This window comes from Saccopteryx bilineata, chromosome 7 (assembly GCF_036850765.1).
Source record: "Saccopteryx bilineata isolate mSacBil1 chromosome 7, mSacBil1_pri_phased_curated, whole genome shotgun sequence".
Classification (NCBI taxonomy): Eukaryota; Metazoa; Chordata; class Mammalia; order Chiroptera; family Emballonuridae; genus Saccopteryx; species Saccopteryx bilineata.
This window is the reverse complement of record NC_089496.1, coordinates 12,325,505-12,348,374: the sequence shown is the minus strand read 5'-3', so window position 1 is coordinate 12,348,374 and position 22,870 is coordinate 12,325,505. Positions and strand designations below refer to the sequence as shown.

Sequence of the window (22,870 nt, the reverse complement as noted above, 5' to 3'; positions counted from 1 at the left end):
TTATGTAATAAGTCATTCATTATTGAGTCATCCAGAAGGCAAATAATTCTTCTTTATCTCTCTTTAAATAGCTTTATAATATATTCCACCACACTTTAAGGAGTCTGTGTCTTTATATATATATAAATATATATATATTTATACCTCATAATCTGACAAAATGTCTTGACATTAGAGAAACAGGAATCAAAGAAACTTCAGAATCGTCACAATCCTCAAATCTGTAGTCGGCTGAAAGAGTGTGCACGTGGGTCTGGAGAGTGGGAAGAGGCTGGAGACCACGCTGAGGGTCTGGGTCTAAAGCTTCACCTTCTGGAGAGATACTTCTCATTCCACTCATATCCAAGAAGTCACACTTTACAGTGCTAATTTATAGGTAGCGGGACAAGTTTTTTAAAATTTATTTTGGTCTGAAAGTTGTTATAGAAAATATGGCCCCATTAACTCTAATAGCCACCTTATTCAGCATTTTTTGTACTTCCCCCAAAGGCCCAGAAAAGGATACACATTTTCATCACCCACTAAAACCAGCAACCCAGGATTCTCCAGTTATGGAATAAAAGGTAAAATTACATGTTGCTTAAATAATTTTAGTGAGCAAAATTGTATAACTCTTATGAATAACCAAATAGCAAGCTGACTCAGTAATAATGGAAAATATTTGAAAATATTGATATCAAAATATAATAAAAGCACCTGTCCAAGTGGTGGTGCAGTGGATAGACCAACAGCCTGGGATGCTGAGGACCCAGGTTCAAAACCCTGAGGTTGCTGGCCTGAGCACAGGCTCACCAGCTAGAGCGGAGGTTGCTGGCTTGAGCATGGAATCATCAACATGACCCCATGATCACTGGCTTGAGCAAAAGGTCGCTAGCTTGAAGCCCAAGGTCTTTGGCTTGATCTCAAGGTTGCTGGCTTGAGCAAGGGGTCACTGGCTAGGCTCTAGCCCCACAGTCAAAGCATGTATGAGAAAGCAATCAATGAACAACTAAGGTACTGCAATTATGAGTTGATGTTTCTCATCTCTCTCCCATCCTGTGTGTCTGTCCTCTCTCTCTCTTGCTAATAATAATAATAATAATAATAATAATAAAAGGTATCTTCTCTGCAAAGCAGAAAACAAGTTGTTTTACTTATTTTTACAGTCACAGCATCTATACATGTATGTTAATGTATATGACATAGGTACATTATATATAAAAACACTGATGTGTAGCTATTATTTTTAAAATAATAAAAACTAAAAGCACATTTTGAATATTTGTGAAGAAACCAAATATTAGCATATTCTTAGAAATTTGTATTAAAAATTTAAAACCAGAAACCAAGAGAAAAACCAAGAACAAAAACCTCAAAGTGAACCCCAACACTTTTGAGTGAGGTCAGGAAAACAAATAGGTCTTTGTTGTGATACACTTCTGGCCAATCAGACATAAGCTAAAGTTTTGGAGGGGGGCTCTAAACAACAACCACAACAACAGCGGCAGCAGCAGCAGCAGCAGCAGCAATAACAACAGAACAGCCCCAGGTAGTACACTTCTATCACAAGCATGCAAACCTACTTGTTTAAAGGGTTAGTTGCTCATTTTTATAATGACAAATCCAGTTCCTGAATAAGAGTTTCTTTTACTAATAATTAATTATAGGGGCATTTACTAAGTTGTTTCTAGAAAATACTGGATTATTTTACAAATTGAGAAAATTGTATAAAAATTTCAAAATTTATGTCATGAATATAAAAGGGGCAAAGGGTGCAGGACAATAGTACTATCTTCTAGTGACTGGAAATCTCTTGTAAATAAAAAATTTAATTGAAATAATATATATACAAATTAAAAATTAAAAGACAATCCAAATGCTTATAATGAAATATAATGAAAAACCTTAGCTTTCTAATTCTCCCCATTCTCTTCAATTCTGTGACCAGAGGAAAATGTTTTAAATCTTTCAGCTGTTTTTTCTTCATATTTCTATATTATTTTCTCATATGGCTATTTTTCAATTTGTGGACTTGAGTCAATGCCTAGCTGTCCTGCAAAATGATCGTCACTTTTTGTCTTTAATGTCTTCCTCACTCATGCCATTCTTTCTTCATTAACTATCACTTTACTGGGGAGTAAGACACGAAAGACAATAGCATGTTATCATTTTGCCACCATTGTATGTAAATTGAAAATATCTTTTGTAAATTTAAATCCATTGTTGAAATTAATATTCTGGTGTGCCAGTTAGGATGTGGAATCTGATTTGGGGAAAAATGATCAATAATTTTGGTACTCAAACTTTAAAAGCCCTGTTGTCTCCTGTAGCCTTGACAGATGCACATATAAAAGTCAACTGATTTCCAAGAGTTCAGAAAAATGTCATAAAATTATATTTCATCAACCCCAGGTATTGGGTTAGAATGTTCAATAAAACCGCATTTCTTTCTCTCTTCTATATCTCTCAACTGCCTTTGAGACTTTATTCCATCAATGTGCTTGGCTCTTAGGAATTTCTAAGCAGCCCCTAGAAATGGTTGATAGTTACAAGCAGGTGTTGCTGACAAGTCATGTTTCTCATTTTTACAGACGCAGTGCATTCTATCTCTGCCATCTTTTTTCTTTTTATGGCTTCTGAAATTGTATTTTGTGAAAAGTCACTTAGCTAACTTCACAGTTTTCCTTAAAATAGGTAAATGTCAAAAGCTATCAGGTGCAATATCAGTTTTCTATTGTATTCCCCTAAGCCCTCTGGTAGATAGCAACTTCTTGCAACATTTTCTTAAAATAAATGAAAACAGATACTAACCTAGGCAAATGGTCCCTCCTGAGCCAGCTGTCCTTTTCAATATGTCATCTTGGATATTACATGAATATTCATTAATTCTTCATTTTCTCACAGAAGCTGAAGTTCCACTAACAGGGTATATCGTGTTTTAACTTGAAAGAATACAAATTTTGCATGACTGGATAAAACTAAATATGGAAAGTCCCCCAAGCACAGTGTTCAGGAGCTCGAAAATCTTGATCATACATTAATTTTGAAGACAACGTGTGTGACCTCTGAGTGATCAAATAAATTATATCAGAGTTCCTTATTGAAAAGTGAGACCGTCACTGCATATAGCTTTCTTATCTTTATCTTTCTTATCCAAACATTACCCATTTTAACTTTATTTGGAATTTATGCTCACATGTATTTTCACTTATCTTTTGTAATTCAAAGCGTAGTAAGTGTATATTTTCATTTTTATTAAGCAGACATATGTCTCCATGATAATTTCACCTGAGGTCATCATCATAAGATGATTTTTATTACTCTAACATGAGAAATGAAAAAGGAAATGTTGAAAGGCCTCAAAGTGTATTTTGTTGTTCAGGGAGAAATACTAATTACACTCTGTTGTGCAAATAAGTTTGTAAAATTTGTGTTATTTAATTTTGCTCATTTTATTGTTAAAAATAGCCACTGCCCACATGATGATGCTGTCACGTGATAATGTTAATTACCTTCCTGCTCAGGAAGGGACTTGGTTATTCTATTATATGCTGGAGGAGGTGTGGTGCCAAAAAGTTTTAAGAGAAAGAGACCACGTTGTTGTAGGAGAAGAGGCAGCCAAGATGGTGGGGTACTGAAGGAGAAGTTAGTTTGTGCAGAGAGAAGCAGATGAGGAACAGAGGTGAAGGGTTTTGTGAGCTTTACTAAACTAGTGGGGGCCTTTGATTCTAGGAAAATCCAGATGTGTCAGTAGCTTTGTGAGCACTGAATGAGTGGGTTTTGGAGCCCAGTGTGTGTTTTTACTTGCTTGCTGGGTGTGAGCTAGAATAACTAGCACCAGTTCTTGGTTCTGCAATTTCATTACCATCTATCCCAGGGGTAGTCAACCTTTTTATACCTACTGCCCACTTTTGTATCTCTGTTAGTAGTAAAATTTTCTAACCGCCCACCGGTTCCACAGTAATGGTGATTTATAAAGTAGGGAAGTAACTTTATTTTATAAAATTTATAAAGCAGAGTTACAGCAAGTTAAAGCATATAATAATAATTACTTACCAAGTACTTTATGTTGGATTTTTGCTAAGTTTGGCAGAATAAATCTTTATAAAACAACTCACTATAGTTAAATCTATCTTTTTATTTATACTTTGGTTGCTCTGCTACCACCCACTGTGAAAGCTGGAACACCCACTAGTGGGTGATAGGGACCAGGTTGACTACCACTGGTATCTGAATCTAATGGGAACCTGCAAGAGCCAGGAGGCTGTGATGGCCGTGACTACCGGCCATACACACTCCAGAAGGATGAGACCAAAAATGAAAAAGCACTTCTGCAAAGAAAATATAAGGAGGACAAGAAAGCACATGAAAAGATTGTCAACATCATTAGTCTTTAGGGAAGTTATGCAAACTAAAACCAAAGGGAGATACGCTCTTATTATGGCTAAAACAAAACAACCACGACAGAGCCTGAGAATAACACATGCTCTAAGGACATGGAGCATCTTGAACCCTCACATGACGATGCAGAATGGCGCAGTCACAATGGAAACTGGTACCATATGAACACACAGCTTCACTCCTAGGTATCTACCCAAGTGAAATAGAAAAATGTTTTCACACAAAACCTATTGAAAAGGTTTATAGAAGATTTATTCATAATCATCAAAAACAAGAAATAACCTGAATATTTTCAATTAGGGAATAGATGAACAAACATGGTATATCTATGCAGGGGAATAATATTCAGCAATTAAGAAGGACCCAAATACTGACACATGAAATGACATGTAAACCTAAAATGCATTATGCTAAGTGGATGAAGCCTGACTGAAAAAAGCTGCATGTTGTATCATTCCATTTCTGTAGAAAAAATCACAATCACAGAACAGAAAACAAAGCTGTGGCTGCCAGAGCTGGGGGGTGACTGCAGGGGCTGACTTCATTGTTACATAACTAAACACCTTTGTCAAAACTCACAGACTACAGACAAAAAAGGGTGATATGTTTATTTAAACCTTAAAAATGGGACAAAAAGTGAAAAGGTGGGTGTTGATGAAGAGGAGGTTTTGGATGGAGATACACAGAGGTAAGTTAAAAGAAACTGATGTTGAATGAGTAGAAGAAAGGAGGTGGGAGGGGAGAGTGGAAGGTCCAGGAAGGCTTCAGAGAGGAAATGCTGCCCAGCCTGCATGTAAAATATGAACAGGACTATTCCAGGTGGGCAAGGGTGGGGAAGGCATCACAGCTGCAGGTGAGTGGTTCGCAAAGGCACAGAGCTGTGGATTCGCAGAGCCTGCACTGTGGATGTCGGAGCGTGATGAGCACAAACAGTGGGACTTGGGGTGAAGGGAGCAAGGGACACATTGTGAGAGGCCTTACTGACTGTGCCAGGGAGCCTGGAGTTTCACAGCCAAGTGGGAAGTCACTAGCAAATCAGGAAAGTTAAGTGGTATCATTGGTTGTTTTACAAAGAGAAGCATGGTGGCAGGTCAAGGGTGGACTGAAGGATAAGAGGGTGGGAGGAAGGTTGGAGGCAGGGTCGGCACTTGAAAGGCATTACAATGTTCCAGAGCTGTGCAGACAAACACAGAAGCTAATAGCCACACATGGTTATTTAAATTAATTGAAATAAATGACAATTATAAATTTAATTCTTCAGCCACACTAGTCATTTTTCCTATTTATTTTTTATTTTTATCTTTTTTATTGATTTTAATTTAAGTGTTTACATAGATTCTAGTGTCCCTCCAAATGCATCCCTCCTCCCCCGTGTTCCCCTCAACATCCCCTTTCCCCCCTCCCCCAAATACCCTCCCCTCTCCCCTTCAGGATTTGTTTTTCTGCTCTCTATAACGCTGTGTTATGTGTATATAATTTCACCAATCTCTTTCCCTTCTCTGATCCCATCCTATCATCCCCTTTCCCTCTGTCTGCTTTCATTCTGGTCACTTTGATCCCACTTCTGTCTCTATTCCATTCCTCAGTTCACATTGTTCATTGGATTCCTCAAATGAGTGAGGTCATATGATATTTTCCTTTCTCTGCCTGGCTTATTTCACTCAACATAATAATTTCCAGGTCCATCCATGTTGTCAGAAAAGGTAAGACTTCCTTCTTTTTCATGGCCCTATAGTATTCCATTGTGTATATGTACCACTGCTTTATAATCCACTCGTCCACTGAAGGACACTTGGGCTGTTTCCAGATCTTCGCTATTATGAACAATGCTGCCATAAACATGGGGTGCATTTCTCCTTTTGTTTGTTTGTTTGTTTGTTTATTTTTGTATTTCTCTGAAGCTGGAAACAGGGAGAGATAGTCAGACAGACTCCCACATGTGCCCGACCAGGATCCACCCGGCACGCCCACCAGGGGGCGATGCTCTGACCCTCTCATCGCCCTGTTGCGACCAGAGCCACTTTAGCACCTGGGGCAGAGGCCGAGGAGCCATCCCCAGCGCCCGGGCCATCTTTGCTCCAATGGAGCCTTGGTTGCGGGAGGGGAAGAGAGAGACAGAGAGGAAGGAGAGGGGGAGGGGTGGAGAAGCAGATGGGCGCTTCTCCTGTGTGCCCTGGCAGGCAATCGAACCCGGGACTTCTGCACGCCAGGCCGACGCTCTACCACTGAGCCAACCAGCTAGGGCGCATTTCTCCTTTTGGAATAGTGCTATGGTGTTCTTGGGAAATACTCCTAAAAATGAGATGGCTGGGTCAAAAGGCAGTTCCAGTTTTACTTATTTGAGAAATCTCCATACTGTTTTCCACAGTGGCTGCACCAGTCTGCATTCCCACCAGCAGTGCAGGAGGGTTCCCTTCTCTCCACATCCTCGCCAGCACTTATTCTGTGTTGTTTTGTTGATGAGCACCATTCTGACTGGTGTGAGGTGATATCTCATTGAGGTTTTAATTTGCATTTCTCTGATGATTAGTGATGTTGAACATTTTTTCATCTGCCTATTGGCCATCTGTATGTCCTCTTTGGAGAAGTGTCTATTCATTTCTTTGGCCCATTTTTTGATTAGATTGTTTACCTTCCTGGTGTTAAGTTTTACAAGTTCTTTATAAATTTTGGTTATTAACCTCTTATCAGACGTATATGTTCTCCCATTGTGTAGTTTGTCTTTTTGTTCTGTTCGTATTGTCTTTAGCAGTGCCATGCTTTTTAGTTTGATATAGTCCCATTTGTTTATCCTGTCTTTTATTTCACTTACCCATGGAGATAAATCAGCAAATATATTGCTGCAAGAAATGTCAGAGAGTTTACTGCCTATTTTGCTGGCATGCTAGCCCATGCTAAAGACCCCTGACCCAATTTAGCTCAACGCTTAAGAGGAACTAGTTTATAGCTACAGCTGCAAGTAGAAAACTTTTAAAAGCCTCAGTTAGGCTCAGATCTAATCTTGCTAACAGAGGCAGGATGTGTTCTTTGTGCTTCAGCCTTGCAGATATTGCAGGAAGGTGGTTTATTATCTTTAGAACAATGTGTACTTTTGCAAGATATTGTGCAAATGTGCTGAAACAACTGTAACCTTGTGGTTTTTGCCCTTAAATACCTCTCTCCCCCTGAGATTGGGACTGTTCACTGCTTCCCTGCGTGGATTGCCAGCGGACAGTCACCAGCCAGCTAATAAAGGCTCTTCAAATTCTTAATCAATTTGTCAATTTGGGCTCTGGTTCTATTTCCTCACAAGGTGCACCACAGCATCTTGGAGGCCCCAGCGAGATTTACCAGACTTTTCTGGTGCTTAGGACGGAGCCCGTTTGGGCCTTCAGGTGCCCTGCCTAGGGAGAGCTCTCTGAGAGATGTTCCTCAGCCCCAGGCATGTGGCGGCTGGAGGAACCAAAGGAGCATCTTGACTTAATTGGACATTGAGCCTCCCAGGATCTTACTGGTAAGCAACTGGGTTCAGACAGGTTGGGGCGCCCCGAGGGGGCCTGCAGCAGGGCTGGACGCAGCAAATCCTCTGCGACCCGATCCTGGAGCATGACGGTGGCCAGTGATCTCAGGTTTAGTTTTCGTTTATACATTCTCTGAGGTGTTTGTCTAGTCGTCTTTCTCAGTCTAGACCTCGTCAAGTCCATCCATATGGATCAATCTGCTTCTTGTGCTAAATGTACGCCGCTTGAATGTTTTTTGAATAATTTCCAGGACTTCCAGAAACGAGCTGCTGACTACGGAGCAACCGTTAGCTCCATGAGACAATGCACTCTGTGCAAGTGAGCGTGGCCAGCGCTCCCCAAGGCAGCTGGCCTTCCGAGGGATCTGCTAATATCTTTCTTGCTTTTCAGGTTCAATCAGTCATCTTCGGGTGTCCTGGACATCCCGACCAAATTCCGTATATACAGATTTGAATTGATGTTCTCACTGAGCAGCCAAAGTGGCTCAAAGACTGCCTCCCACCCTCCAAACTGTCTGGCGGACCCAAAATCTAGACTGCCTCTGCCAGTACTCTCGCCACCTCCAGAAAGCCCATGCTCTCCGGTCCTCCCCGTACACCTCGGCCCTGGGACCTGGAGTTTCCAGTTCCGAGGCTGACACTGCACTCCGTCCCCTCCGTACCAGACAGGGCACATCCAACGGTGCGGATTCCCAACGCCGCACTCCTCTCGCCCTGAAGTTTTCCTCTCCCCCTAATGCTGGCGATTCCGAGAACCCTGACTCCACTGTCCCTGCGCCCCATCCTCCCCTTATGCCAGGTGTTCTCGAAATAAACGGTCGACCGCTCATGGTCTATGTCCCCTTTTCCACCAGTGATCTCTGTAACTGGAAGAACCAAAACCCATCCTTCTCTGCGAACCCCCATGGTCTAATTGCTTTATTAGAATCTATTTTCTATACTCACCAGCCCACTTGGGATGATTGCAGACTCTCTTCACCTCTGAAGAGAGAGAGAGAATCCGGGCACAGGGGCAAAAGCTTGGCTTGGGTCATGATGGCCAGCTGACCACCAACCCCGCTCGCTTGGAGGCGGTGTTTCCCCTTGGCGCCCTGATTGGGACCCCAACAAGACTTCAGGTAAGAAGACCCTCGAATGGTATTGCCAGACTCTAATGGGAGCTTTGCCCCAAGCCGCTCGCAAACCCACTAACATGTCTAAGGTCTCTGAATTATCCGAGGGCAAGATGAATCCCCCACGGCTTTCTCGGAACATCTCCAGTGGGCGTACTGTGTTTATGTTCCTATAGACCCGGAACTCCTGGAGAACCAAAGGGTGATTAATATGCTTTTGTTTCCCAGTCAGCCCCAGACATCAGATGCAAGTTACAAAGGTTAGAAGGCTTTGAAGGAAAGTTATTGAGTGAGTTAACTGAAATAGCCCAGCGGGTCTATAACAACTGGGATGACCCAGCAGAGTTAAACAAAAAGGTAACTAAAATCCTAGTGGCCATGCAGGAGGGGAAAACCTGGGAAAAATGAGGCCCACCCCTAAAAGGCCAACAGACTGGGTGATGCCGGCGCCCCCCAACTAGGAAGAAACCAATGTGCCATTTGCAAGGAGGAAGGGCACTGGAAGAACAAATGCCCCACGTGGCTGCAATCTAAAAGCGTCCTGTGGCAAAAGAAGATTGAAAATGTCAGGGCTCCACAGACAGCCCCCGGGAGCCTATAGTAAAGCTACAAATCAGGGGCAAAAATATAACTTTTTAGTTGATACAGGGGCCATGTTCTTAGTTCTGAACCAAACAGAGGGAAACCTCTCAACTGAAAGGACCTACATCCAGGAGGCCACAGAAAAAACTGGAGCCTACCCCTGGGCCCAAGTCTGCATAAACAATCTCAGAGCAAAAACTGTGACTCTCTCATTTCTTGTAATGCCTGACTGTCCCTATCCTCTGATTGGGAGAGATTTACTTCATAAGCTACGGGCCACTATCTCTTTGGAAGGGGAAGTGCCACAGGTAGAATTCCAGGACCCTTCTGGCTACTAGTAACTTGCCCCTTAAGTGAGGAATACCTCCTCAGCCCAGGACCATCAGGCATCAGAGACCAGGACAATACCCTCTTGCAGAGGTGGCAACAGAGCATCCCAGGGGTTTGGGCTGAATCAAACCCTCCCGGGCTAGCTGCCCATCAGTCGCCTGTCATAGTTCAGCTCCTCAGCAACGCAACCCCAGTTCGCATCAGGCAGTACGCCCTGAGCCAGTGGGCCAAGCGGGGTATAACCGTCCATATTCAGTGACTAAAAGAGGCAGGAAGCCTTGTGCCCTGCAATACCCCTGGAGCCCACCACTACTGCCAGTTCAGAAGCTGGGGACGGAAGACTTCAGACAGGTCCAGAACTGACAGGATGTAAACAAGCAGGTAGAGACCATCAATCCCACGGTCCCTAACCCTTACATCCTACTAAGTTTACTTCTGCCTCACCGGGACTTCTATTCGATTCTTTTTTTTTTTTTTTTAATTTTTTTTCTTTTTTTATTTATTCATTTTAGAGAGGAGAGGGAGAGAGAGAGAGAAGAGGGGGAGGAGCTGGAAGCATCAACTCCCATATGTGCCTTGACCAGGCAAGCCCAGGGTTTCGAACCGGCGACCTCAGCATTTCCAGGTCGACACTTTATCCACTGCGCCACCACAGGTCAGGCTCTATTTGATTCTTGACCTGAAGGATGCCTTATTCTCCATCCCGATGACACTGGTAAGTCAACCCCTTTTTGCCTTTGAATGGGTTGACCCAGAAGCAGGGGAAAGTGGGCAATTAATGTGGACATGGTTGCCACAAGGGTTTAAGAATTCCCCTACGCTGTTTGATGAAGCATTAAGTCGGGACCTGTCAGACTTTCGCAGGGAGCACCCTGAAATTACTGTCCTCCAGTATGTTGATGACATCTTGTTAGCAGCTCAGACCTTAGGAGACTGTGAGACTGCTACAGAGGATTTACTAACTGTCCTGGGCCAACTCGCCTATAGGGTATCAGCCAAAATGGCTCAACTGTGTGTAAAGACTGCCGCCTACCTAGGATACAGGCTCCAGGAGGAAAAAGAATCTTATCAGAACGAAGGGTATAAGCTATTCTAATGATCCCCTCTCACAAGCCCAAGTGGCAAGTACGAGAGTTTCTAGGTGCTGCAGGGTACTGCAGATTGTGGATATTAGGCTTTGCAGAAATAACAAAGCCATTATACACCTGTACTGGGGGATAGGAAAAAGCCCTACGGTTTGGCCCCAAAGAAGAGAAAGCCTTCCAAGAGTTAAAAAAACGCTCTAGCCCAGGCACCAGCCCTAGCACTTCCAAATTTAGCTAAGCCTTTCCAGTTGCATATCACTGAGACTCGAGGCATTGCAAAGGGGGTACTCACTCAGTACCTCGGACCCTGGAAGAGGCCAGTTGCTTATCTGTCCAAAAGACGGCCATATTGTCTCTGGGCTGTCACCACCACGGCCGTCCTTGCCAAGGAAGCTGAAAAGCTCACCTTTGGACAAGAGCTCCAGGTTGTAGCGCTGCATTCGGTAGAAGCTTTGCTCCGCAGCCCTCCTGACCGGTGGATGTTCAATGCCTGAGTCACTCAATACCAGGTAACTTTGCTTGACTCTGCCCGCATTAAGTTCTTGCAGACTTCTGCCCTCAATCCAGCCACCCTGCTCTCTGATGAAGATCCAGAGGCCCCCTTACATGACCGCCTAGACCTCCTAACTGCAATAGCCAGTAGCTGTGAAAATCTCACTGATCAACCCCTATCGGCGGCAGAAGCCACTCTCTACATGGATGGAAGTAGTTTTGTACAGGAGGGAACCCGAAAGCAGGGGCAGCAGTAGTGACACAAGACAAGGTAATCTGGTTGGCAGCACTTGACCAAGGCACGTCTGCACAGAAGGCAGAGCTAACTGCCTTAACCCAGGCCCTCCGGTGGGCAAAGGGAAAGCAGGACATGCCTTTGCCACTGCTCACGTACACGGGGCAGTCTATAAGGAGAGAGGATTATTGACATCGGGAGGGAAAAACATTAAGCATGCCCCCGAAATTCTTTCTCTCCTAGAAGTAATATGGTTACCCAAGGAAGTAGCCATAGTCCACTGTTGTGGGCACCAAAAGGCCAACACCCCAGAGGCTCTGGGAAATGCCTTTGCAGACGGAGTAGCAAAAGAGGCCACACAAAACCCAGTGGGGTCCCTCAACATCCTCCTGGTACTGCCAGGACATATTCTACAATCGTCCCCAGAATATTCGGACTCAGACAAAGCTCTAGGGATCCCTTAAGGGTCACGGAGGATCTGTCGGGCTGGAAAGTATTGCCAGACTCCCGGGTGCTAGTCCCCGAAGTACTCGGCCGAAGCTTAGTCCAAGATTTTGCATGCTGGGACCCACCTCGGCAGGACTAAACTCATTGAGCTGTTAAAAACTGATTTCCAGCCTGATCTGTGGTGACGCAGTGGATAAAGCGTCGACCTAGAAATGCTGAGGTCGCCGGTTCGAAACCCTGGGCTTGCCTGGTCAAGGTACATATGGGAGTTGATGCTTCCAGCTCCTCCCCCTTCTCTCTCTCCTCTCTCTCCCTCTCTGTCTCTCTCTCCCTCTCTCTCTCCTCTCTAAAAATGAATAAAAATAAAAAAGTTAAAAAAAAAAGTTAAAATAAAAAAGCTGATTTCCATATTCCCAGATTACATCAGGTCACCAAGGAGGTAAGACGGAGGAGCTAGACATGTGCAAAGGTCAACCCCATGCCCAGAAACAGCCCAAGGGACTGGACACCAACTAAGAGGACAGCAACTTGGCGAAGAACAGGAATTAGACTTCACTGAAATGCCACGGGGCACGGGCGGCACAAGCATCGCTAGTAGCTGTAGATACTCTCTCAGGATGGGCAGAAGCACATCCCACCCGGTCAGAAACAGCTCAGGTAGTCACTAAGAAACTTTATCTGAAATTATCCCCAGGTTTGGCCTACCTGTTGCAATGGGGTCTGCCAATGGCCCAGGTTTTATAGCTGCCGTAACCCAGAATTTGGCTAGGGCAATAGGAGTAAAGTAGAATTTACACTGTATACAGGCCGCAGCGTTCAGGACAGGTAGGAAGGATGAATTGGACACTTACAGATGTTTTAACCAAACTGAGGTTAGAGTCTGGCGAAAACTGGGTGAGTCATCTTCCCTTTGTCCTCCTTAGAGCCCTGTGCACCCCCTACATAGAAGGTTTAACTCCATTTGAAATAATGTTTGAAAGACCCCCTCCTCTCCTTCCCAGGCTTGGAGAAGAAAGCCTGGACCAAATTTCTAACTTTAATCTCGTTAGATCCCTACTGGCCTGGAATAAAGGTTTACAGGAAACCAACTGCCTAGTGCAAGAGGCACCCTGACCCCAAGGAAAGAGCTTTAACACCGGTTGTAGACCCAGGAGAATTTGTTTGGCTGAAAAGGCGGGACTCGGACACCCTTGAAGCCATGTGGACCGGTCCCTTTCAGGTCATCCTTAACACACCGATGGCTGTTAAGGTAATAGGAAAGAAACATTGGATCCATTGCTCCCAAGTCAAGAAGGCTAGTCCCCGAAAACAACTGGAAATGGGTAATCCAGAAGACCGTAAACCCTACTCGGTTACAGTTCAAGCGAGCCTAATCATTTTGTTAAGTGTTTTTGCAGGAGGATCCCAGGGACACCCCTCCCCAAGCAGCGTTACCTGGCAGCTAACAAGGACCACAATGGTGAAATAATCAGCCACATGACCACTCCTGGGCACCAAAATTTGAATTTGACCTCTGCCAGCTATTAGGAAGCTCCTGGCCCAACCCAAGAGGAACTGGTCTCGGGACATCACAGCAGGAAACAGCGGGATGTGAGAGAGCATACAATACCATACCTGGTTAAAGCAGTATGGCTGTGGCACCCTCAGTAAAGAGTGGACTCTGGTGAACCAACCATTACATATGTCCCTCATCAGGACCACCAAGGTGTGGCAATGCAGTGCAGGACTATTTTTGCAAGGAATAGGGCTGTAAGACTATAGCTACTTGGAAGAACAAGGACCCCCTCCTTGACTTTAAGAGAACTGTCTGCTGTAAAGCTTCTAGTACTAAGGGCACATTATCAGCCTGTCCATACCAATGAGGAAACAATTATTTGATTCCTCAATAAAACCAGTGCGGAGGAATGTGCTGGCTTGCCAACCCATGCTAAGGACCCCAGACCCAACTTAGCTCAGTACTTAAGAGGAACTAGTTTATAGCTACAGCTGCAAGTAGAAAACTTTTAAAAGCCTCAGTTAGGCTCAGATCTAATCTTGCTAACAGAGGCAGGATGTGTTCTTTGTGCTTCAGCCTTGCAGATATTGCAGGAAGGTGGTTTATTATCTTTCGAACAATGTGTACTTTTGTAAGATATTGTGCAAATGTGCTGAAACAACTGTAACCTTGTGTTTTTTGCCCTTAAATACCTCTCTCCCCCTGAGATTGGGACTGTTCGTTGCTTCCCTGCGTGGATTGCCAGCAGACAGTCACCAGCCAGCTAATAAAGGCTCTTCAAATTCTTAATCAATTTGTCAATTTGGGCTCTGGTTCCATTTCCTCACGAATTGCACCGTGATTTGGACATAAATCAGCAAATATATTGCTGCGAGTGATGTCGGAGAGCTTACTGCCTGTTTTCTTCTAAGATGCTTATGGTTTCATGACTTACATTAAGTCTTTTATCCATTTTGAGTTTATTTTTGTGACTGGTGTAAGTTGGTGGTCTAGTTTCATTTTTTTGCAGGTAGTTGTCCAATTTTCCCAACACCATTTGTTGAAGAGGCTGTCTTTTTTTTTTTTTTTTTTTTTTGCATTTTTCTGAAGCTGGAAACAGGGAGAGACAGTCAGACAGACTCCCGCATGCGCCCGACCGGGATTCACCCGGCACGCCCACCAGGGGCGACGCTCTGCCCACCAGGGGGCGATGCTCTGCCCATCCTGGGCGTCGCCATGTTGCGACCAGAGCCACGCTAGCGCCTGGGGCAGAGGCCACAGAGCCATCCCCAGCACCCGGGCCATCTTTGCTCCAATGGAGCCTTGGCTGAGGGAGGGGAAGAGAGAGACAGAGAGGAAAGCGTGGTGGAGGGGTGGAGAAGCAAATGGGCGCTTCTCCTGTGTGCCCTGGCCGGGAATCAAACCCGGGTCCTCCGCACGCTAGGCCGACGCTCTACTGCTGAGCCAACTGGCCAGGGCAAAGAGGCTGTCTTTACTCCAGTGTATGCTCTTACCTTCTTTGTCAAATATCAGTTGTCCATAAAGGTGTGGGTTTATTTCTGGGTTCTCTGTTCTGTTCCATTGATCTGTATGCCTGTTCTTATGCCAGTACCAAGCTGTTTTGAGTACAATGGCCTTGTAGTATAACTTGATATCAGGAAGTGTGAGACCACCCACTTTATTCTTCTTTTTCAAGATTGCAAATTCTAGGTTTTTTGTGTTCTTTTTTGGGTCTATTTAAAATTTTGGAATATGTGTTTTATATCTTTGAAGTATGTCATTGGTATTTTAATTGGTATTGCATTAAATTTATAAATTGCTTTGGGTAATATGAATATTTTAATGATGTTTATTCTTCCTATCCATGAACAAGGTATATGCTTCCACTTGTTTGTACCTTCCTTGATTTCTTTTATCAGTGTTTTATAATTTTCAGAATACAAGTCTTTTTTTTATTTATAAATTTTTATTAATGTTAATGGGATGACATTAATAATTCAGGGTACATATATTCAAAGAAAACATGTCTAGGTTATCTTGTCATTAAATTATGTTGCATACCCCTTGCCCAGAGTCAGATTGTCCTCCGTCACCCTCTATCTAGTTTTCTCTGTGCCCCTCCCCCTCCCCCTAACTCTCTCCCTCCCTCCCTTCTGCGTCCTCTCTCCCCCCACCCCTGGTAACCACCACACTCTTGTCCATGTCTCTTAGTCTCATTTTTATGTTCCACCAATGTATGGAATCATGTAGTTCTTGTTTTTTTCTGATTTACTTATTTCACTCCATATAATGTTATCAAGATCCCACCATTTTGCTGTAAATGATCTGATGTCATCATTTCTTATGGCTGAGTAGTATTCCATAGTGTATATGTGCCACATCTTCTTTATCCAGTCTTCTATTGAAGGGCTTTTTGGTTGTTTCCATGTCTTGGCCACTGTGAACAGTGCTGCAATGAACATGGGGCTACATGTGTCTTTACTAGAATACAAGTCTTTAATCTCCTTGGTTAAATTTACTCCTAGGTACTTTACTTTTTTTGTTGCAATAGTGAAGGAGATTGTTTCCTTAATTTCTCTTTCAGAGAGTTCATTGCTGGTGTATAAAAATGCCTCTGATTTCTGAATATTAATTTTATATCCTGCCACCTTGCCGAATTCATTTATCAGGTCCAGTAGTTTTTTGACTGAGACTTTAGGGTTTTCTATGTACAGTATCCTATCATCAGCAAATAATGATAGTTTTACTTCTTCGTTTCCAATTTGGATGCCTTTTATTTCTTCTACTTGTCTGGTTGCCATCACTAGGACTTCCGGAACTATGTTGAATAAGAGTGGTGAAAAGGGGCACCCATGCCTTGTTCCTGATCTTAAGGGGATTGCTTTTAAATTTTGCCCATTGAGTGTGATGTTGGCTGTTGGTTTGTCATAGATGGTCTTTATCATGTTGAGGTATGTTCCCTGTACTCCCACTTTGCTGAGAGTTTTGGTCATAAATGGGTGCTGGATTTTATTAAATGCTTTTTCTGCATCTATTGATATTATCATGTGGTTTTTATCCTTTTTCTTTATGTGATGAATCACATTGATTGATTTGCCAATATTGTACCAGCTTTGCCTCTCCAGTACAAATCCCACTTCATCATGATGTATGATTTTTTTCATGTATTGCTGGATCCAGTTTGCTAATATTTTGTTGAGAATTTTTGCATCTAAATTCATCAGTGATATTGGCCTATAGTTTTCTTTCTTTGTATTGTCTTTGCCTGATTTTGGAATCAGAATTATACTTGCCTCATAAAAGGAGTTCGGAAGTTTTTCCTCCTTTGAATATTTTAAAATAGCTTGAGAAGGATAGGAGTTAGTTCTTCTTTGAATATTTGGTAGAATTCACCTGTGAAGCCATCTGGCCCAGGGCTTTTGTTTGTTGTGAGTTTTTTGATAACTCTTTTTATCTCATTTGTTGTAATCAGTCTGTTTAGGTTTTCTGATTCTTCCAGACTGATTTTTGAAGAATTATATGTTTCAAGGAATTTGTCCATTTCACTTAGGTTGTCTAAATCTTGGCATACAGTTCTTCATAGTATTTTCTTACAATTCTCTGTATTTCTGTTGTGTCAGTTGTTACTTCTTCACTCTCATTTCTAATTTTATTTATTTGAGTCCTCTCTCTTTTTTTCTTGGTAATTCTTGTTAAAGGTTTATCAATCTTGTTTAACTTTTCAAAGAACCAACTCTTGGTTTCATTGATCCTTTGTAATTTTTTTAAGCCTCTATGTCATTTATTTCTGCTCTGATCTTTATTATTTCCTTCCTTCTACTACCTCTGGGCTTTACTTGCTGTTCTTTTTCTAGTTCTTTTAGATGCATGGTTAAATTATTTGAGCTTTTTATTGCTTCTTAAGGTATGCCTGTAATGCTATGAACTTTCCTGTCAGGACTGCTTTTGCTATGTCTCATAAATTTTGAGTTGTTATATGTTTATTTTCATTTGTTTCAAGAAAAATTTTGATTTCTTCCTTGATCTCATTCATTATTTAATAACATGGTATTTATTTTCCACGTGTTTGAGTGTTTTCCAGTTTTTCTATTGTAGTTGATTTCTAGTTTCAGGTCATTGTGATACAAGAAGATGCTTGATATGATTTCAATCTTTTTAAATTTATTGAGACTCGTTTTGTGTCCTAACATGTGATTTATCTTAGAGAATGTACCATGAGCACTTGAAAAGAATGTATATTATGCTGCTTTGGGGTGAAAAATATTTAATAAATCCAGTTGATTCATTGTGTCCTTTAAGACTGCTGTTTTTTGTTATTTTTCTTTTTTGAGGATCTATCCAGTGCTGTTAGTGGGGTATTAATATCTCCTACTATTATAGTATTTCTGTTGATCTCACCCTTTATGTGCATCAAAATCTGCTTTATATATTTAGGTACTCCTATATTAGGTGCATAGATATTTATAATGGTTATATTTTCTTGTTGGATATTCCTTTTATCATTATATAGTGACCTTCTTTATTCCTTACTATAGCCTTTGTTTTAAAGTCTATTTTGTCAGATATAAGTATTGCTACCCCAGCCTTATTTTCATTTGCATAAAATGTTTTTTTTCCATCCCTTTACTTTCATTCTATGTGTATCTTTTGTTTTGAGGTGGGTCTCTTGTAGACAGCATATGTATGGGTCCTGTTTTCTTATCCACGCTGCTACCCTATGTCTTTTGATTGGAGCATTTATTCCATTTACATTTAAGGTTATTATTGCCATTTTATTCTTTAATTCTATATTCCTCTTTTACTAGTCCCTCCCCCCCTTTGTTCTGTTTACAACAGGCCCCTGAACATTTCTTGCAGCATTGATTTGATAATGAATTCCTTGAGGTTTTTTTTTGGTCTGGGGATCTTTTTATTTCTCCTTCAATTTTAAACAATAGCCTTGCTGGATACAAAAGTCTTGGCTGTAGGTTCTTGTTCTGCATTACTTTAAATATTTCTTTTCATTTTCTTTGGCCTCAAGTGCTTTTGTTGAGAAGTCAGATGTCATCCTTATGGAGGCTTCTTTGTAAGTGATTGACTGCTTTTCTCTTGCAGCTTTTAGTATTTTTTCTTTATCTCTTAGCTTTGGTATTTTAATTATGATGTGTTTTGATGTAGGTCTCTTTGGGTTCCATTTTAAGGAAATTTTCTGTGCTTCTTGAACTTGTGTGACTTTTTCCTGCATCAATTTAGGGAAGTTTGTATTTTATTTTAGGGAAGTTCTTTTTATTTTATTTCAGTGTCCTTTTTGATGCCAGCTATCTCTTTATTTAGGTGCTCATTTTGTCCATCTATTGTTGTTCTAAGATCCTTGAGCATCCTAACAATCATTATTCTAAACTTTGTATCCAGTATCTTGTTTATTTCCATTTCATTCAGTTCTTTTTCTGGGGATTTCTCATGTTGATTCATTTGAATTGAACTTCCCTGTCTTTTCATTTTGTCTCTGTTTGGACTAGATACCACTCTAACTAGAATTGTTAGGTCCTGAGCTGATGCTCTCCATATCTGGCTGCTGGATGTACCAGCCCTGGACCTCCCTGGGCAGAACCTGGTGCAGACCAGTGGGGGTCACTGCTTTTGACTGGGTCTTAGCAACCTTCTTGGAGCTAAAGGTGATCCAGAATTTGTGGCTCCCTCTGCTGGGCCCTGATGCCATTGTAACTAACAGTTGCACTCCTAGGCTGGCTTTTATCTACTCTTGGCCAGTGTTTGTGGCCTCTCTATTCCTGATGCGAAGTCTTTCTACTGGCCCCCCTCTGCCTCTGTCTCTTCAGGTACTTGGGCACCACTGCAGGCTCGCAGACCACAGCTGGGGCTACTCTGTGGGTGCAAGGGATTCCTTGCCTTGCTGGGCTCTGACCCCCATGGGCATGTGGCACCCCTTGCCAGGTTCTGCCCCTCTGGGGGTGTGCAAGATGCTTCACCTTGCTTGGGTCCACTCCATGCCGGCATAGAGGACACCTGGCCCTGCAGGGTTCTGCCCTCATGGGCATGCAGGAGGCCTTTCTGGGCTCTGCCCTTCACCACTGTGGTGTGGGCTGCCTCGCTGGGCTCCAACCCTGACCACTGCCACCACTGCCCACTGCAGCTGGACCCTCCCGCCCTTCTGATGGTACTCAGCACGTTGGGGGGGGGGCTGTGTTGCCTATACCTCAGCACTCAAATCCTGTGTTGTTGATGCGCTGCTGCTTCTAAGTGTCCCTCTGCACTCACTGGAGCAGGAGAGCCTCTGTTGTGTGGGGTAATTGCTTCCCTTTGCTGGCTTGGTTCTCCCAGGAAGAATAGGCATTTTAGGTTTGGGGAGTGACCCAGTACAGGAGTCAGGGTGGCTGTCCCTCTCAGTCTCTCCCTGTGTCCCCGAGACTACACTCTCCTCTCACAACTCCAGTCCTCTTGGTGATCTCTGCTCCTGGAACCCCAGGTAAATGGCTGTGAATGAGGTTTTCTGTGTGGTCCCTTTAAGGTGGAGCCTGGGTCTGAGAGTTCTGTCTCCCTCTCGCAAACAATAACCCGGCTCTTCTTTCAGCTAACTACTGTCCATACACCTCCTCTAGTCTCTGGGACTCCAGCCTGGGGCTTCAGTCCTAGGGCTGAGGTCCACAACTCTTCTGGAAACCCACCCCACCTGAGAGACCCTCCAGGCCCTGCTCACTCCTGGGTATGGGGAAGCCTTTTCCGCGTCTCCACCTTCCCTACCAGCTCAGCGTGGTTCTTTCAGTGATACTTGGTTATAGATTCCTCTTAGTTTAGTCCAAAGTTGGTTTTTCAAGATGATTGTTCCTAAGTTAAGTTGTAATCCACTTTGGTTCTGGGAGGTGGGAGTTGTAACATCCACCTACTCCATCGCCCTTTTTTCTCCACCCCACTCACTTTGTTTTAAGTGGTCCATAGTCACATGTGGCTAGTGTTTATGGTGTTGCATAGTGCAGAATAGAACATTGCCATCATCACAAAAAATTCTAATCTAGAACCTCACCTAAGGCATCAGCATTGGCAGTTGGGAGGCTGATGTATTCAAGTTTTATATCTGGAAAGCATATTTGGGTAAGAGCTTGCCTTAGTTTCTCAAGAGTTAACAATGTAGTTGTGCATAAATTTAGCTTCAATATGAATTTAGGTACTAAGCTAATGCTTGTGACCATACAAATTATTGGAACTGAGAGTCATACCTGTCAGCCTTCTCTTAGCCAGTTAGCACCAGGGAGCATCAATTTTAGTGGCTGACTTGCTGCTATAGGCCAGATGTTTGTGTCTTCCCCAAATGTATATGTTGAAACCTAATCTCTAATGTGATGGTATTAGAAGGTGGTGACTTGGGAGGTGAGTAGGTCATGAAGGTGGAGTCCTCATGAATGGATTAGTGCCCTTATAAAAGAGACCCGAGGGGTCTCCCTTGCCCCTTCTGCCCTGTGAAAGCATAGTGGGAAGACGGCTACGAGCCAGGAAGTGGGCCATCACCAGACATCAAAACTACCAGTGCGTTGATCTTGTACTGCCCTGCCCCCAGAACAGTGGGAAATAAACTTTTCTGTTTACAAGCCACTCAGTCTCTAGCATCCTGTCACCAAAGCCTGAACAAATTAAAACACTTGGCCATAGGTTTTATTGTGTTTTAATTTCATCAACTACCTTCTGGAATGTGAGCAATTTTTTGTTTTGCTCTTCATCTAGCAAGTCTAAAAAACATTCGAATGAAGATTTCTAAGTCAGAATATTCTTCTGCCTCCTGTTATGTCAACTGCCCTGTGCTAGATAACCACCGGGCAAAACCTTTGGAGCTATGTGCTCTTCCTCGCTTACTGGAGATGCTCCTGTCACAAAGTATCCACAAATATACATTCTTATGATGAACAGCTTCTGAACAGAGGCCTTGGGCACTTAACCCTTGAAAACAGATGGGTTCATCAGGTGCCTGACATCTGGACATGTTTGTGGAGCAAACCCTTGCCTGTTTATAAAACAAGACCTGAAAGAAATCAAACCGGACAATGAAAAGGACAAAAGCAGTCTCCTCTCTATTCTTTGGCACCGTATGTAGAAGTACCTAGTGAGCATCACCAGAAAGGGCTGACAATTAATCTTCAGAAATGATTCCCACCATATACTGGCAATAGTTTCATTAAGAAAACAATCCTGCTTAAATTTCAAAATTATTGGTGGTCCAATAAAAAATAATAAGAGCTTCTTACCAGGATTGATGCAGCAGGAAGAATTGGGTAGATGTACTCCCTGAGTCCGTGGTGAAAGTTGGGGTTAAAAAAGAAATGCTCCAATGGGAAAAATATTCCCTAATAGCATTCTTTTAACATAGCTGAAAAATGACAATAAGTAACATTATAGTGTTCATTTAACAACATGCTTTTAAAATGGTTGTATATATGGAATCAGCTTTTCTCATTTGGCTGATTGTTGGGAAAAAAGAAGAATAAACTTACAGAGAGTTGAATCTAACATGAGGCCCTGAATGGATTATAAAGACTAAGTGTCTTCTGCAAATGTGAACTTCAGGCTCGGAATTTGTTTGAACCCCTGGGGGAGCGACGGCATGTTCACTGGTAAAGGGTGGCCCTGGACGGGAAGTCTGGCCTGTCTGCACAGCTGCATTATCCCTGTGCCATCCGTGGATAATGAGAAGCTGCAAGACACAAGCCATTCCTCGGTCTGCTGAAGGCCCGCGGTCAAGGCACATATGAGAAAGCAATCAATGAACAACTAAGGTGTCACGACGAAAAACTGATGATTGATGCTTCTCATCTCTCTCTGTTCCTGTCTGACTGTCCCTATCTGTCCCTCTCTCTGACTCTCATTCTGTCCCTGTAAAAAAAAAAAAAGGCACAAGCCAGAGGGAATGGCCACTGATTACACACTTACGAGCTTTTAAGACAGCCCATTAGTTGAAGGTAGGAAGACATCTACATATTCACCTTCTGCTGCAGCCTGGAGAGTCTTTGAACAAAATAATAAAAATCCTCCTGAAAAATGATTCCCCAGTGGGAAAAACTCATGATTTATGAGCTCCATTCAAACAATAAGAAAAATGATCTGGATTTTTTAAAGAATGCTTTGTGAGCATTCACAGATTTTTTTTTTTTTTTGATAGGCTGGATTGCTCTTCTTCTTGAGAATAAGAAAGATGGTGCTTCTCAGTGGAGTTATTTTTACAATTTAATGACCTTTAAATTTGTTAATGCT

General features: G+C 42.8%; 1 protein-coding gene across 3 annotated transcripts in view; it reads right to left on the bottom strand.

Moving 5' to 3' along the window:
- Positions 1-22,870, bottom strand: part of MAGI2 (membrane associated guanylate kinase, WW and PDZ domain containing 2) — a 1,730,241-nt gene that overhangs the window by 149,969 nt on the left and 1,557,402 nt on the right. The window lies entirely within an intron of this gene.